Genomic DNA, 19,574 nt, shown 5'->3' on the forward strand with positions numbered 1-19,574 from the left:
AAAACCTTTTTCACTTTTCAGTTTTTAAGAGTATTATCAATAAACATCAATCTAAAGCACACTTAATGTCAGAGTGTACAGAACAACCAGGAAGAGTTATTCATCCCAGGTTCATACTATATAAGCTTTTAGATGATATGCTTGCATATGTATATGCATATGCATATGTGCATCTTGGCTATTATTTACAGAGTAAATAAAATGATTATAAGACGATCTTTTCTTTTTGATGGGTAGATGGATCAATGAATGAATGGCAGTGAAAAAGACCGTAACTTTCTCTATTACAAAAGGCACTACACAGAAAACTTTATATAGATTTACAGCAAGCCAGATTCACAGCAAATCCAGTTTTTACCACAATCTTTACTACTGGGGGCTTCTCTGATAGCTCAGTTGGTAAAGAATCTGCCTGCAGTGCAGGAGACCTGGGTTCAATCCCTGGGTTGGGAAGATCTCCTGGAGAAGAGAAAGGCTACCCATTCTAGTATTCTGGCCTGGAGAATTCCATGGACTGTGTAATCCATGGGATCACAAAGAGTTGGACACGACTGAGCAACTTTCACTTCACTTACTATTGATTGAAATGGTAAATTCTCACTTTTGTGAGGCTAGAATAAGGGAAATAAGTGGCCAAGGAACAGGCCTGACAAACACTGAATCTATTAACATGATCTGGATTCTGGAAACAAAGAAAGAATTAAGACTTGGCTAGGTGTCAAAACAAGTTTGAAATTAGGGACATAAGAAATCAAAAAGAGCCTAAAATTACATGTTGGAATCCTATAGTATTAATAGACAGAGAATAATGAGAAGGAGACTTGAGGGAAATGTGTAAAATTCAATTCCCCAGAGAATCATGGTGGGACCCTTGGAAAAACAGACCCTTTCATGAAGATAGTATTGAAATCAGGGATATCCATTTACCTGAGCTGATCTGAAAGCAGTTCTACCAAGAATCAAGAAAGACTAACTGGAAACATTTACAATATTTTTATATGCTTATCTTGCCTTTTTTACTGAGGTATAATTGATTAATATAATATTATATTAGTTTCAGGTATACAATATAATGATTCAATTTATCTATATATTGCAAAATGATCACTACACTAAGTCTAATTAACATCTGTCACCATAAAGTTACATTACGAGAAAATTTAAGGTCTATTTCTTTCAGCTATTTTCGAAAATACAATATAGCATTATTAACTATATAATCATCATGGTATACAACACATCTCTATTTGTTTTATAACTGGAAGTGTGTTAAAATATTTTAAACACACTTAGGCTTATAAGTAAGCCTAAGTCATAAGTCATAGGTGGAAAAGTCATTTTACTTCACTTTTATTTTTTCAACAAGAACTTCTTAATTGTTCAAGACAGCCAATTTGTTCAGAATAGAATACAAAAGAGAGGTGGCTCATGAAGTAAGGCACTTCCTTTCCTTCATCAAGGCAGCACTGGATAAATAGCTCTGTTTCATATGGGTTTAGGTTTAAACCATGTAAAATGAAAAATGGCTCTGTCACCACTGCTAGGACATATATCAAACCAATCTCAAAACATACACACCCACGTATCACTGTACATTCCACCAAAACCCCTAGCAATCGTGGTGCTACATTTCCAAGTTATTCAAATGGTGAGGAACATTTACACAGATAATGGAACCCAGTCCATCTCTCTGGCACATGACCCCCCTAGTGACCACAGCATGCTGTTCTGAAGGGAATACCTAAACGTAGTCAGAAGCTACAGGAAAGTTGAATTCATTGGTTCACAAGAGCATTAAACATACCCTTGGAATCATGAGAAACCCTTAACATGAAAGCTAGAGAAACCGAAAAAGAGATCAAACTAAATAAAGCCTTCAGAGTTGGAATGGTTAAAGATTTTAATCATGATTAGTGAGGTAGTCTATTTCTAAGATGCCTATTTAACCCTAATAGTTTAATCTCTCCAAAATAGAAGAGGATAATCTCTCAAAAACAGCAGAGAAAAGAGGGGGAAATTAGAATATAAGCCTCAGCTGTGTGTATAACTGTGTGACCTTGTAAATGTGTAGCTTAGAAAGTGGACATGAGACATAAAACTTACGTTAAGATTGCAATCTTGATCACCTAAGTTTTAGGCTGAAGGTTAGTGTCCATCTATATTTAAATTATTCAATGGCCATTCTTATGAAAAGGATTGTGTGGTCCAAAGGAATTCCTGCTGCTTATATTAAAATGCTTGCTATGCTTCTCTATGATATTTCCAGGGGCATTTTTTGTTTGTTTCTTGGTAAAATATCTGTAAGAGGGTGACAAACTATCACCATTGTACAAATATTTGTTTCCCAGCTGTGAAGAAAGTATAATGAGAGGATAGGCAAGTAAAACAAACAGAATAAATAGGATCACACATGAAACTCTGAAATGTGTCACCACTATAAATGAAATATGCATTCAATGATTCCATAATTATCATGATTGAAAAGGTAATATACATAGAAAGCTTTAAAAAAACTATTGCACACTCTCCAGAATAAATAACTGAGTTAATACAAAATTATTCACTTTGTCAGTAGAAAATTGTGGGAAAAATTTTATCAATATCATCTTTCTTCTTTGTCTTATATATATACATTATCATAAATGGAAAAATTTGAGAGGGAGTAAATTTCCCACTTAGAGCACTGTCTAAGTGGCATTAGCTACTTTATTCTTAATGAACTGTTGGTAGAATTAATATCAGAGAAGGCCAAAAAGCAGAATGATACAGTGCCCACTCTCAAGACACACCCAGCTACATACACTCTACCCCAAACTCCTTGCCATAGTGGTGGTAGGTCTCCCAGCAAGACGGTGGCTGGCTCAGGTCATTTTAATTAACATATTTCCATTTCCAGCACACAGTAGTGAAATTTCACATGTCTAATATTCTAGTCTGTACCTCAGGCTTCCTAGTAGATGTTCCCTAAGCTTTCTTTCTGGCCTATGTGGATTGCTCCCAACAAATTTGAAAAAGTACCTACACTCTGATTCACCAAGTAAATAGTCTCTCCATCTTGCCCTCAAGTCTCTCACTTCCCATTTGCATTCAAATAGTTCAGAGGGGGCTCAAACAGCAGTTATGGTCTGCTACTGGGAAATTTCTAGAGAGCTAAATATTATTAATGACAATAACAATAGCTACTGTTTATTAGCAATTTCTAGCTGCCAGAGACTTTTCTGTTTCACATATTTCATCAACCAAATCTTAGAAGAAACAGAGGATTAGAAAGATTGAATACTTTATTCAAAATCACCCAGATAATAGCCATGAAGCTGGAATTTGAACTCTGTGTATGTCCTACTCAAGATAACAAGCACTTAAACACTCCATCACTGCCTATTGTCCAAACAATATATTGGTTGTAAGCCAATCCCTGATGGCCTAAGGCAAAACAGAATACACTGAAGATGACTCAGAAAACTTCTAGGATCACACACAACACCCTAGGACCTAATTCATTACCAGAAATTTCAAGCAAGGTTACTTAAGCTTCCATAGGTGGCACATGCAAGAAGTACAAAATTCAGGTAAAGACCTATGTCAACAAGAATAACATTTGTGGAGCCCTAACGGACAGCTTGTTCAATATATGGTTCATTGGACATATGATGGTGGTGCTTAGTTCTGGTGTCGGTTGTAAATTCAATATATATCTGTGTGAAGTCAGGCAGTGAAATATTGTTAGACCACTGGAGACATTCTGATCATGGATATCCCCTCTCATGTCTAAGTACTTAGAGTATCTGCTATAGATACAAGTTCAAGATCCTCATCATTCCCTCGCCTAACTTTAAACTCTGTGACATCTTTGTATTAGCTATATTTTGAAAAATGCAAGAGTCCCCTTTTGTATATTACAACAAAATTCTTCCTTATTTTACTTAGAGAAATATTCTCTTTGGAGGAGCACTAACAGATTTTGATATGCTTCAGGGGCTTTCTTGAAGATGTGGGGATATGGAAGAAATAGCTCAATGGCTTTTTTTCCCCACTTGTAAAGTTGCACCTAAATGCAAGGAGCTGTTCTTTCATTTTACCATCATCCCAGACAGCAATGTGGCCATCAGGTGTGGCTATCAAAGCAGATTCAATTATGCACCTATAGAACTTTCTTGACTCAGAGCACAGAAACGTCACTTAGTACAGATTTTGAGATCTATGCAGTAGAATTATAGTACATTAGAAAACTTTCTTCAAACTGAGCAACTCTGAAAGCTGTGAAAACCTTCCTACTCCACATGTCTCACGGAATATAAATGGAACAGAGATGTCAGTAAGAAAAGTCAATTTTCTTTTTCTGCAGGTTCATCAGCATATGTTTGCTTAAAGTCCACTGGCAAGATTAGAAGTTTGTTGCTATTCAAGTCATTTTCCATCTTCTCAAGAGGGACTTTATTCATGGTTTCCTTATCGCTAAAACTTAATCATTTAATCTTCTACCAGGTTCCCAAGAAAACACAAAGTAAATAATGCTTTACTGAACAACAAGAGGAAAGTTAATGAAACGGTGAGGGTGGGGAAAGGAAAAGAGCAGGACCCCATGGAGAAAAAAAGAGTTGCATTTCTTACATTTAGTCCTGATATATCATGAAAACTAATGATGTAATGCCCATGAGCTGCATGCAAATCAGAGCATTAATCTCTAGCAAAATGGTTTATGTTATAGGAACCCACAAACAGATCTCCTTCAACTGCAGTAAATCAAACATGGTGGGTAGTTTCCATTTGACTGATGAGTATACATGTCACTGGCAGGAGAGCGGTGACATATGGAAGAGCAATAAATATTTTCTCTGACACTCCAACGGCCCTCATTCAATGACACTAAAGGAAGATAGAAGACTTCAGGAGAAAATGCAAGCCTGTCTCTATTAGCTGTCGGGCCAGTGCCGAGGCAGCAGCTCCAAGGTGATTTGGTGTTCTGTGGTGTAGCCTGCACATTTAGTCTTAAACAAATTCATCACCTGAAAGCCAAGAATCAATAGTTCTCTCAGAACTGTGTCTCAGTGTTTCAAATTATGGCATTCTCCCAATAACTTAGATTTCCTTTAATGTTAGTGATCTCGGGCATCTTCAGATTGTCTGACCCAGTGCACAATGAAATCTTGTTAGATATTTTATTTGCCCCCCTCAATACTACAGTTTATGTGCTGTCTGCATAAGTTCCCTTTTCTCAGCAGGAAGAAACTCATAGGCAAATATGTTAGAATGTATTATGTTACAATCCATGTCCAAGAGATTTTGAGGTATTTGATTCCAAAACCCTTGTACTAATTTTTCAATTATCTTAGTATTTCCTCAAACCTCCTCAAACGTTATGATTTTGGCCCCTACTGAGCATGGTTATTGCTTCCCCGGTGGCTCAGTGGTAAAGAATCCACCTGCCAATGCAGGAGACACAGGAGACTCGGGTTCAATCCCTGGGTTGGGAAGATCCCCTGGAGAAGGGCATGACAATCCAATATTGTCCAATATAAAAAGAAGTGAAGAACTAGACTTAAAATTTTCTTCTACTACTAACTTACCTTTATGACCTTGAGTAAATCACTTATCATTTGCAAGTATTTATTTTAACATCTCTTGGTTGTGCTAAATTCAACTGACGGATGCTCCAGCTCTCAAATCCTGACTTTCTATTTCTATTAATTATTGAACAGACAAATTTACAAACATATCTTTCTACTGAGCTGCTGTTACATTCACAATTCCTAATTAATGAAGCATTCATGCTTATAAATTATGTTATGCAGTCTCAGTTTTACAAAAGATATTCATAGATTGAAAGTTGACATGAATTGCAAGTGTCTCTTCAATATCAGTTCAGTTCAGTCGCTCAGTCATGTTCGACTCTTTGCGACCTAATGAACCGCAGCACGCCAACCTCCTTGCCCATCACCAACACCTGGAGTCCACCCAAACCCATGTCCATTGAGTTGGTAATGCCATCCAACCATCTCATTCTCTGTCGTCCCCTTCTCTTGCTCTCAATCGTTCCCAGCATCAGGGTCTTTTCAAATGACTCAGCTCTTTGCATCAGGTGGCCAAAGAACTGGAGTTTCAGCTTCAACATCAGTTCTACCCAGGACTGATCTCCTTTAGGATGGACTGGTTAGATCTCCTTGCAGTCCAAGGGACTCTCAAGAGTCTTCAACACCACAGTTCAAAAGCATCAATTCTTCGGCACTCAGCTTTCTTTATAGTCCAACTCTCACAACCATACATGATCACTGGAAAAACCATAGCCTTGACTAGATGGACCTTTGTTGGCAAAACAATGGCTCTGCTTTTCAATATGCTGTCTAGTTTGGTCATAACTTTCCTTCCAAGGAGTAGGCGTCTTTAATTTCATGGCTGCAATCACCATCTGCAGTGATTTTGGAGCCCAGAAAAATAAAGTCTGCCACTGTTTCCACTATTTCCCCATCTATTTGCCATGAAGTGATGGGACCATATGCCATGATGTTAGTTTTCTGAATGTTGAGCTTTAAGCAAACTTTTTGACTCTCCTCTTTCACCTTCATCAAGAGACTCTTTAGTTCTTCTTCACTTTCTGCCATAAGGGTGGTGTCATCTGCATATCTGAGGTTATTGAAATTTCTCCCAGCAATCTTGATTCCAGCTTGTGCTTCCTCCAGCCCAGCGTTTCCCATGATGTACTCTGCATATAAGTTAAATAAGCAGGGTGACAATACACAGCCTTGACGTACTCCTTTTCCTATTTGGAACCAGTCTGCTGTTTCATGTCCAGTTCTAACTGTTGCTTCCTGACCTGCATACAGGTTTCTCAAGAGGCAGGTCAGGTGGTCTGGTATTCCCATCTCTTTCAGAATTTTCCACAGTTTATTGTGAGCCACACAGTCAAAGGCTTTGGCATAGTCAATAAAGCAGAAATAGATGTTTTTCTGGAACTCTCTTGCTTTCTTGATGATCCAGCAGATGTTGGCAATTTGATCTCTGGTTCCTCTGCCTTTTCTAAAACCAGCTTGAACATCTGGAAGTTCACGGTTCACGTATTGCTGAAGCCTGGCTTGGAGAAGTTTAAGCATTACTTTACTAGCGTGTGAGATGAGTGCAACTGTGCGGTAGTTTGAGCATTCTTTGGCATTGCCTTTCTTTGGGATTGGAATGAAAATTGATCTTTTCCAGTCCTGTGGCCACTGCTGAGTTTTCCAAATTTGCTGGCATATTGAGTGCAGCACTTTCACAGCATCATCTTTCAGGATTTGAAAGAGCTCAACTGGAATTCCATCACTTCCACTATTTTTGTTCGTAGTGATACTTCCTAAGGCCCACTTGACTTCACATTCCAGGATGTCTGGCTCTAGGTAAGTGATCACACCACCCTGATTATCTGGGTTGTGAAGATCTTTTTTGTACAGTTCTGTGTATTCTTGCCACCTCTTCTTAATATCTTCTGCTTCTGTTAGGTCCATACCATTTCTGTCCTTTATTGAGCTCATCTTTGCATAAAATGTTCCCTTGGTATCTCTAATTTTCTGGAAGAGATCTCTAGTTTTCCCCATTCTGTTGTTTTCCTCTATTTCTTTTTATTGATCGCTGAGGAAGGCTTTCTTATCTCTCCTTGCTATTCTTTGGAACTCTGCATTCAAATGGGTATATCTTTCCTTTTCTCCTTTGCTTTTCACTTCCCTTCTTTCCACAGCTATTTTGTAAGGCCTCCTCAGACAGCCATTTTGCGTTCTGCATTTCTTTTCCATGGGGATGGTGTTGATCCCTGTCTCCTATACAATGTCACGAACCTCCATCCGTAGTTCATCAGGCACTCTGTCTATCAGATCTAGTCCCTTAAATCTGTTTCTCACTTCCATTGTATAGTCATAAGTAATTTGACTCTTCAATATACCTAATATGCAAATATCCAAACAACTAGAAATTTTTTAAAAAATCTGCTATATGAAAGTTTTGAAACTTGACAAAACAGATAAAAGAGACAATTCTTCTGTGTATTAAAAGTTAATGAATTTCAGTCATATATTCACTCATTCATTCAACCATCATTTATTGAACAAATACCATAAGCCAGATGCTATCAAAGGGCTAAGAATAGAGGAGCGAATAACAAAGATCAGGGCCTTATCTCCATAGATCCTGCATTTAGGGCAGGGGGAGTTGAAACCAATTAGAGAACAGTAATATTGTTTTTTTTTTCCATTTATTTTTATTAGTTGGAGGCTAATTACTTTACAATATTGTAGTGGTTTTTGTCATACACTGACATGAATCAGCCATGGATTTACATGTGTTCCCCATCCCGATCCCCCCTCCCACCTCCCTCTCCCTCTGGGTCTTCCCAGTGCACCAGGCCCAAGCACTTGTCTCATGTATCCAACCTGGGCTGGTGATCTGTTTCACCCTAGATAATATACATGTTTCGATGCTGTTCTCTTGAAACATCCCACCCTCGCCTTCTCCCACAGAGTCCAAAAGTCTGTTCTGTACATCTGTGTCTCTTTTTCTGTTTTGCATATAGGGTTATCATTACCATCTTTCTAAATTCCATATATATGTGTTAGTATACTGTATTGGTCTTTATCTTTCTGGCTTACTTCACTCTATATAATAGGCTCCAGTTTCATCCATCTCATTAGAACTGATTCAAATGAATTCTTTTTAATGGCTGAGTAATATTCCATGGTGTATATGCACCACAGCTTCCTTATCCATTCGTCTGCTGATGGGCATCTAGGTTGCTTCCATGTCCTGGCTATTATAAACAGTGCTGTGATGAACATTGGGGTGCACGTGTCTCTTTGAGATCTGGTTTCCTCGGTGTGTATGCCCAGGAGTGGGATTGCTGGGTCATATGGCAGTTCTATTTCCAGTTTTTTAGAGAAGAGTAATATTGTTATTAACAAATGTCCTGTGTAGCACAGCCCTTCCCTCATGGAACCTTCAATCTAGGTGGGAGAAGATGTTAAGTAAGCACATGAATACTTTCACTTGGACAAGTGCTATGAAGAAGTGCTGGCAGCTGGGAGAGCATACACAATCAAAAGAAACCCACTCTGGGGATCAAAGGATGCTTTTCCAAAGAAGTGACTTCCTCCTATGATCAAATTCGTTTCTTAAAAGTGAGAAAAGAAACTAGAGGTGGAGAAGAATGTTTCCCATGGGGAACATTTGCCAAAGCCTGAGGCAGAATGGTTTGTGGAGCTTTGCAAATCAAACTAAGATTGGCAAAGAGTAAATGAGAGCTAGAATGGCAGGCATGTCAGCCAGTCTCCCAGGGATAAGGGCAGATACCAGGTCAGCAAGGGCCAGGTGGTCAATTTTCATAGTTTTTTTACTTTATAGTAACAAATACATTTTAACGAGAAATCAACTTGTTGAAAGTATTGAGTCAAAATATTTTTCACATGTATCTCTCATATCTCACATGTGAAGAAGAATAATGATCAAAATGACTGAAATATTGATGTCAACTTGACCCAAATTGTTTACACAGTATCATTTCAAGTATGTGTGTGTGTGTGTATATTCTATTGCTGATAATTTCAGAATTGTATAATGTGTGTTTCTCCAAACACACAGATTTCTCCTATAAATATTCAAAATAAAATACTATTTTGTGGGAAAGACATTCTTTTCTAATATTAGGATAGTTATGATCCTGATGCGGAGATGATAAGAATTGTAAAAACATGACTTCCATGTTCTAGAGCAGTGCTAAACATGACATATACTTAGTTCACATGCTAAATGTCAAAGAAAAAAAAACTGAAGTTTCTAACCCAGATTCTGACTCACATATTTCATTTTTCCTCATGTAGAGAATTAATCAGGCCAACTGAACAGAATAAGTAATTCAATCTTATTTTATATGAGTCATCTTGAATAATAAAAAATTATTCATAGACATAAGGGAAAAAATTATGCTCCTTAGTCATTTTACCATGAAGATATATACCCTTTCTATAAACAATCGGTAGGATTCACCCTAAAATTGACTTAGATATTCCAAGGTTTAAACTTTTAAAAAGGACACTAGCAAAGTTAGATTCATTGATGAAGACTGAAAGAAACCAATGCTCCATCAAAGTAGTAGGTAACCCCTAGATCATTCTATTTTCTAAGTTCTGAAAACTTAATGGTTATGACATGAATTTACACCCATTCCTTACACTAAGTGCAAGCTAGGAACATGCAATCATAAATTGATGAGGAAAGCACTGCACTTTGAGTGTAAACATTTCTTTCTGAGGTTTTTAAGCCTCCTATTTCAATTCCATTAAATCTAGCTATATTTCCACTTCCTTTTTTCATAGTTTTTTCTGATTCATCCCTCTATCACATACTGATAAGTGGATGAGATAAATAAATGCATTAGTTAATTTTTCAGCAGTATAATGTCAAACTGTATAAACTATGGGTTCTCATTTCAATTTTGCCTCTAACACTATTTTCATTCTTCATTTTTTTTTTTTTTTTTCAGAATCCAGGGCAGAAAATTCAGACTTCAAATGAATAACAGTTAAACTCAATCTAGTACATATTTTAGATTCAGTCTGTAAACTTTCAGAATAAGGTTTTTTTCCTCCTATGTTTTATTCTCCTTATTTCAGAGGCAAGATCAGAGAAGAAAAATAAAACCCAATTTAGATCCCTTATATAACAACGTGTTAAAATTAAAGTGTAAACCAAGCCACCAATGCCCAGTAAATGTTAAATTCCAAAGTGAGGTGTCAGATTAGTATATGCAGAAATTATAAAGGAAAGAGAAGGGGTTGTCGACACTTGGATGCATATAAGAATCACCCGAGGACCTCAAGGAACAACTGATGCCTGGGTTTCAGCCCCACGAATTTGCATTACATTACATATGGTCTGGGCATTGAAAGTTTTTAAAAGTTATCTAAGAGATTCTAATTGAGAACCACTATTTTATCCAATAGTAATGGTGGCTCAGTGGTAAAGAACCACTGCACGGGCTGCCAATTGTCAATTGCTGCCTGCCAATGCACGGGTTCGATCCCTGGGTTGGGAAGATCCCCTGGAGAAGGGAATTGCAACCCACTCCAGTATTCTTGACCTGGAAAACCCCATTGACAGAGGAGCCTTGTGGGTTCCAGTCCATGGGGTTGCAAAGAGTTGGATATGATTAAGTGACTGAGTACACATGCACAAAATGATTTACAGAACACTGAAGGGTTACAGTTTCCAGACAGTTAAACACTGTGATTGTTCAATAAGTATCTGTTGATTTATACCAGTAACATGATGCTTCAGTTCATTAAGTCTAGTGAAATATTCATGTAGGACTTACATTTAAACTATTGAAATAGAGACTGAAGCAACCCTCAGCTGATAAAGCTATGGACTTTCTAGGAATAAAGTTTAGATGTCTTTATGGAGTCCTTTTCCCATAGGGATTCTAAGACCATAGCTAGTCCTTCTAGTTAATCCTAATAGTTAGGTTTGTTAATGTCTACATTGGCTAAAATTTGTTCACGTATAGCAACTTTTTTTAAAGTTTAAAAATACTATTTTTGAAGTAAGTGTTATCTGAAAGTTCCAGTTCCAACATAGATCCTGTCTATTAAATCTGTCATTATCATGATACACAGAAATAAGAGGTATTTTCCTGCCTGGGATCACAAAATAAGTTTCAGGTCAGCATTTGGGAAAGAATTTAAAACTGTTAGAAATCCCTGTTATTTCAGTAGTTCTAGTAAAACGAAATAAATTAAGTCTATTTCCCTTCAAGCCTTCTACAGCTTACTATGTACCCTTAAATGTGTGTGTGTGCATGTGTGTGTTCGAGCACACACACACATGCTCATGTGTGTTTTACTGTCATCTCTCACATTTTGGCACAACCAGATTTTGTTTTACTTAAATTCTTTTTGCCTCTTTTGTATTTAATACTATTCAACTTTATTCACTTCTTATATTTCAAGCAACCTCAAAACATTAATCTGACAGATGCTGTATGGTAATGGGATGGACAGATGTATCATATCAACAAGAAAGCTGTAAATACACACACACACACACACACACACACACACACAGCCCTCTGGACGTTTAGAGAAGAACAGGGAATCAGTGAATGTTAATACTGCCCATGTAGCAGCTTTACTAGACAGATTTTGTGTAGTTGTCCCGTTTTATAGCCAATAGCCATATAAGTTCTTTCAAGAATCCCTCTGCTTCCAATATTATAGCTGTGTCATTGATAGGCTCTCAGATCTCTGAGAATAGAGGACTTTTGAATTAATTAGCAGTTAATTTTCACCTCTCAATAAGCAAAGTGAGGACTTTCCTAGCTGGTGGATATTTGACAAGACTGTACATTCTTTAATGACACTGGTTGAAGACCAGTTAGAGGCTTCAGTATTTCCTTCAGTTAAGATAGATGTATTATTACTTGTGTTAAGAAATTCCTCAGGGCTTCCCTAGTGGCTCAGTGGTAAAGAATCTGCCTGCCGATGCAGGGGACACAGGTTCAATCCCTGGTCTGGGAGGATCCCACATGCCGCTGGACAACTAAGCCCAAGAACCACAACTACTAAGTCAGTGCTCTGGAGCCCATGAACCACAACTACTGAAGCCTGCATGCCCTAGAGCCCATGCTCAGCAACAAGAGAAGTCACCACAATAAGAAGCCCGTGCACCACAACGAGAGAGTAGTCCCCACTCACCACAACTGGAGGAAGCCTGCGTGCAGCAGCAACGACTCAGCACAGCCAAAAATAAACAAATCTTGAAAAATTCTTCTCTTTCTACTGAGGTGATAACCCTAGAAAACCTGAAATATAATGGTGGGAAAGCACTATGTTGTAAATTTGGTTCAAATGTCACCGTAACATTTTTAACAATTATTTATTTAGAGTCTCTATTGTCAGCCTCCACTTGACCATAGCTTTGCTTGTTCATAAATAAGGGCAAGCGCAGGGGAGACGAGTGGTTAAAAAGATGTTTTCCTCCCTGCAGTGGGCTCCTGGGATCCAGGAGGAGTGAGAATCTGGCAGAACTAAGACTAGGTGGAAAGGATTGAAGACATGAGTGGGAACTTGCTTATTGATTCCACATGCTTCCATCCTGATCTGCCTGACAGATTTGGTCAAGTGAAGTTCAGGAACTCCTGAAGCTAAGCTAAAGAACGTCTTCATGGATCTGTTAGTTAAGTGTAGTCAACCAATAAAGAAACAGCCCCTGATAAGGAGGATGTCATTATCCTGCCAGCAAACAATCCTGATACTAAATGCTAAGTCTACAAATTACTAATAACTGAAGACATCTAAGCCTCAGATTATCATTAGCAAAATAGAGAGGAGCTGCTGAGAAGACTGAGAGGTATTTCGTTGGGTCAGAAGGTCAGACTGATATTCCATGAATATTTATAAGGCATTTACTGTACTTCAGGTATGACACAAGGGCTGAGAAGATGAAGATAAAAAGACAGACCCTGCAAACAAGGGGTCTATCAGGTGGTAGGGACACAGACCTGTGAACCTTTACAGTAGAATAGTAATCAGTGTAATTATAATATGTAGAGGGAAGAGAGGAGGAAGATGTTCAGAAATGCCTAGGAAAAAGACAAGGAACTCATCACAAGGAAGATAAACTTGGGCTGAGACTTTAAGGACTTAGATAGGCCTTTATATTAGAGATGCTAACGTAAGGATGACATCCTAGGTGGCAAGAATAATGGTGTAAATGTCATGAAGGTGTAAGAATGCTCTTGGGCAAGAGGTTTGTGAGAGAATATCAAAGAGCAGTTTTAGAAAATTTGGTTGATCAGGTAGGTGAAGGCCAGAGGATGAAAAGACTGGTATGTCATGCCAAGGAATTTTTTTTTTCTCTAAAGGTGATGAGAAGCCAATGACATATTTTGAGCAAAGAGCTGATGTCGTATTTGTTCTCAAAAGGTCATCCTTGAGAGATGCTGGAGGATGGATTGAAAAAGGGTAAAATTAAGGAGGAGAGAACAGTGAATAAGACATTCAATACTGTGGGTAGGATCTGCTGAGAATGGTAGCAGAAGGGATGGAGATCAATACGTCAAGAATTTATTGTGGAGCAGAGTGAATAAATATGCAGACAAACTGGGTATGGGAGATGAAGATCTACAAGAAGTTTTATGATTGGAACTTGGATAACTGAGTGGATGGTAGCTGTTGCTCACCAATATAAGAAATTTCAAAAGAAGCATGTAGAAATGGGAAGATGATGAGTTTGCTGATAAGCCTCCAGAATATGAGGGCTTCATAAGATATTCATTTATAAATGCAAAGCATCAGGAAAAGAGCCTGGCACATAGTAGATGGTCAAGAAATTATGGTTCACTTTCCTTTGAACCAAGAGGAATTGTCATTAAGCAATTGAATATATGTAAATAAAACCTGAAGAGAAATATTTTGTCTCTTTTCAGTTTCAAAACTGATTCTTCCCTACTATATATTTTGCACATGCTATTCCCTTCACCTAGATGATCCTGCCTGCACAGGCCTCCAGGCCCTTTTCATTGTTCCAGTATTGGCTGAACATCATCTAAGTCAGGCCTTTGGTAATCATGTTCAGAAACCGTTCCCTCCCAACTCAGTACACATCACATGTTCCTATTGATGACTTGCACAGCAAATTTCTCAATTTTCAAATATATAATTCATATTAGTTTATCTGCCTATCCCTTTAGGTTCTATTCTAAGGTGTGGAAAGAAAAAGGAGGGGGTGGGAGAAAGAAAGGAGGAAGGAAAAAGAGAAAGAGGGAAAGAACAGAAGGAAGAGAGCAATAGACTGTGCCTAACTTGGAAATTAATTACCCAATTTGTGGATATAAAAATGCCATTACCTGTTCTTATTACAAATATATGCAAAATTCACATTGTTTTCAGTTTTTGTATATTTCACTCCTTAACATCTCAGAATAAGGCAGGGAAGAAAGAGGAAGTTTACAAAGCACACACACGAAATTGTGCAACAGCCTCTTTTACAAATAATGATGATTGCCTGAGGTTTGGGCCCCACACTATGGCAAGTGTATTGCCAATTAGAATTCTAACAAAAATGATCGGCCAGAAAGGAAATCACTCCACAATAACATCAACCAGCTGAATGCATCTACAGCCATTGCTGTTGTTTTTTATTGGCTAAGTCATGATTGATTCTTTAGCAATCCCATGGACTGTAGCCCACCAGGCTTCTCTGTCCGTGAGATTTCCCAGGCAAGAATACTGGAGTGGGTTGCCATCTCCTTCATAAGGGGTTCTTCCCAACCAAGGAATCAAACCCATGTCTCCTGAATTAGCAGGAGGATTCTTTACCACTGAGTCATCTGGAAGCCCCATCTACAGTCATACAAGTCAAGAAAATCCTATTCAAACATCTATTATAGGCACATCAGTGTGCCGTTTTTGGCAGGTGATAGAAAATGATTTAAAGCACAGGATCTTCCTTAAATTAATTTACAATTTAGTAATGAGGGTGAAGAAATTATGAAGAACTAAACCATATGGCAGCATATGAAACAAGCTACAGAGATGCTCAAGCACAACACTGTCAGAAGCCATAAAACTCCTTTTCCAAGTCGGCAGTGTCCTTTTTAAATGATAGTGGCATCATTTTTAATTCAAGAATAGACAAGGAAACAAACCAAAGAGCAGGGCAATAATGCAGGTCGTGGGAACGTGATACTCTTCTTGGAAATATAAACTACAGAAAGGAGAACAATCACAGGGTCAGAAACCACAGAATAGGTTCATGGCAGTTAGTACCTATTTGAAATCCATCTCCTCATCAATTTTTTGTGACTTTTTAAAGCATATATATGAAACTGGTTTTCATAAAATCTAACAGTGACTTAACATATTTTAAAGAATTCTGTATTCTATGCATGTGATACTGTTATTACATATGTTACAATCCTCTGCTTGTTAATCTTCCATGTTAGTATTGACTCTCAAATACACATAAAAGACCCATAATGTCTGTATCCTGAGAAATTACACTTGAGATTTTTATACTTTATAGTCTGTTTAATGCTTACCTTAACACTTAAAGAACTAGGACATGAATTCAAAGGCCAATTCATTTTCCTTAATGATATAAGAGCAAATAAAATCCACTCCAATTATCCTGGTTTGTAAGCAATGGGAAGGAGTTTGGTCAAAGTAAATAGGATGTGAATGCACTGAATGATGATATATTAAATAAGACTCCAATCATATAGTTATTTTCTAACTAATTTCATAATTATTAAATATGATTCTTGGATTTTCATGTTGAATTTTAATACATCAGAAAAAAAATTTTAAACCGAAAAAGAAATTCCATAGTAAAATGTTTAAATCTTGTTTAATTACAAAGCTATTCTCAGGCAAAAATTTTGATAATGCTTATAACTACCTAAGAAAAAGAAATGCAAAAAGGCAAAATGGTTGTCTGAGGAGGCCTTACACATACCTGAAAAAAGAAGAGTATGGCAAAGGAGAAAAGGAAAGATATACCCTCTGAATGCAGAGTTCCAAAGAATAGCAAGGAGAGATAAGAAAGCCTTCTTAAGTGAACAATGTAAAGAAATAGAGGAAAACAACAGAATGAGAAAGACTAGAGATCGCTCCAAGAAAATTAAAGATATCAAGGGAACATTTCATGCAAAGATGGGCACAATAAAGGACAGAAATGGTATGGACCTAATAGAAGTAGAAGATAATAAAAAGAGGTGGCAAGAATACATAGAAGAACTGTACAAAAAAAGTGTTAATGACTGACATAACCACAATGGTATGGTCACTCACCTAGAGCCAGACATCCTGGAGTGTGAAGTCAAGTGGGTCTTAGGAAGAATTACTACAAATAAAGCTAGTGGAGGTGACAGAATTCCTGCTGAGGTATTTCAGTTCCTAAAAGATGATGCTGTTAAAGTGCTACACTCAATATGCCAGCAAATTTGGAAAACACAGCAGTGGTCACAGGACTGGAAAAAGTCAGCTTTCATTACAATCGCAAAGAAGGGCAATGCAAAAGAATATTCAAACTACTGCACAATTGCAATCATTTCACATGCTAGTAAGTTCATGATCAAATCCTTCAAGCTAAGCTTCAACAGTACATGAACCAAGAGTTTCCAGATGTACAAGCTGGATTTAGAAAAGGCAGAGGAACCAGAAATGAATTCGCCAACATCAACTGGATCACAGAAAAAGCAAGAGAATTCCAGAAAAATATCTGCTTCATTGACTACACCAAAGCCTTTAACTGTGTGGATCAAAACCAACTGTGGAAAAATCTGAAAGAGACGGGAATACCAGACCACCTTACCTGCCTTCTGAGAAAATTGTAAGTCCGGAAGCAACAGTTAGAACTGGACATGGAACAATGAACTGGTTCAAAATTGGGACAGGAATATGTCACGGCTGTATATTGTCACCCTATGTATTTAGCTTATATGCAGAGTACCTCATCCGAAATTCTGGGCTGGATGAACCTCAAACTGGAATCAAGATTGCTAGGACAAATATCAACAACCTGAGATATGCAGATGACACCACCCTAATAGCAAAAGCAAAGAGGAGCTAAACAGCTTCTTGATGAAGGTGAAAGAGGAGAGTGCAAAAGCTGGCTTACAACTCAATGTTCAAAAACTAAGATCATGGCATATGGTCCTATCACTTCATGGCAAATAGATGAGGAACAAATGGAACCAGTGACAGATTTTATTTTCTTGGGCTCCAAAATCACTGAAGATTGTAACTGCAGCCATGAAATTAAAAGATGCTTGCTCCTTGGAAGAAAAACTTTGACAAACCCAGACAATGTATTCAAAAGCAACTGCATTACTTTGCGGACAAAGGTCTGTACAGTCAAAGCTATGGTTTTAACCGTAGTCATGTATGGATGTGAAAGTTGGAACATAAAGAAGGCTGAGCGCCAAAGAACTGACACTTTTGAACTCTGGTGTTAGGGAAGACTCCTGAGAGTCCATTGAACAGCAAGGATATCAAACCAGTCAATCCTAAAGGAAATCAGTCCTGAATATTCATTGAAAGGACTGCTGCTAAAGCTCTAATCCTTTGGCCACCCGATGCAAAGGGCCAACTCATTGGAAAAGACCCTGATGCGGGGAATGACTGAACTGCTGTACGTTAGATCCTAAGACTTATTGATCTTATAACTGGAAGTTGGTACCCCTTTGACCAATATCTCCTTTCCCCCACACCAGTTCAGTTGCTTAGTCATGTCTGACTCTTTGAGACCCCACAGACTGCAGCATGCCAAGCTACCCTGTCCGTCACCAACTCCCAGAGTTTACTCAAACTCATGTCCATCGAGTCGGTGATGCCATCCAGCCATCTCATTCTCTGTCATCCCCCTCTCCGCCTTCCTTCAATCTTTCCCAGCATCAGGGTCTTTTCCAATGAGTCAGCACTTCGCATCAGGTGGCCAAAGTATTGGAGTTTCAGCTTCAACAAAAGTCCTTCCAATGAACACCCAGGATGGATCTCCTTTAGGGAGGACTGGTTGGATCTCATTGCAGTTCAAGGGACTCTCAAGAGTCTTCTCCAACACCACAGTTCAAAAGCATCAATTCTTCGGCACTAAGCTTTCTTTATAGTCAAACTCTCACATGACTACTGGAAAAACTATAGCCTTGACTAGACAGACCTTTGCTGGCAAAGTAACGTCTCTGCTTTTTAATATCCTGTCTAGGTTCATCATGACTTTTCTTCCAAGGAGTGTCTTTTAATTTCATGGCTGCAATCACCATCTGCAGTGATTTTGGAAAGTAAAGTGATTCTTTACTTTCTGCAATAAGGGTGGTATCGTCTGCATATCTGAGATTATTGATATTTCTCCCAGCAATCTTGATTTCAGTTTCTGCTTCCTCCAGCCCAACATTTCCCATGATGTACTCTGCATATAAGTTAAACAAGCAGGGTGACAGTATACAGCCTTGACGTACTCCTTTTCCTATTTGGAACCAGTCTGTTGTTCCATCCCCAGTTCTAACTGTTGCTTCCTGACTTGCATACAGGTTTCTCAAGAGGCAGGTCATATGGTCTGGTATTCCCATCTCTTTCAGAATTTTCCACAGTTTATTGTGAGCCACACAGTCAAAGGCTTTGGCATAGTCAAAAAAAAAAAAGCAGAAATAGATGTTTTTCTGGAACTCTCTTGCTTTCTTGATGATCCAGCAGATGTTAGCAATTTGACCTTTGGTTCCTCTGCCTTTTCTAAAACCAGCTTGAACGTCTGGAAGTTCACGGTTCATGTATTTTTAAAGCCTGGCTTGGAGAATTTTGAGCATTACTTTACTAGCGTGTGAGATGAGTGCAATTGTGTGGTAGTTTGAGCATTCTTTGGCATTGCCTTTCTTTGGGATTGGAATGAAAATTGATCTTTTCCAGTCCTGTGGCCACTGCTGAGTTTTCCAAATTTGCTGACATATTGAGTGCAGCACTTTCACAGCATCATCTTTCAGGATTTGAAAGAGCTCAACTGGAACTCCATCACCTCCACTAGCTTTGTTCGTAGGGATGCTTCCTAAGGTCCACTTGACTTCACATTCC

This window comes from Dama dama, chromosome X (assembly GCF_033118175.1).
Source record: "Dama dama isolate Ldn47 chromosome X, ASM3311817v1, whole genome shotgun sequence".
Classification (NCBI taxonomy): domain Eukaryota; kingdom Metazoa; phylum Chordata; class Mammalia; order Artiodactyla; family Cervidae; genus Dama; species Dama dama.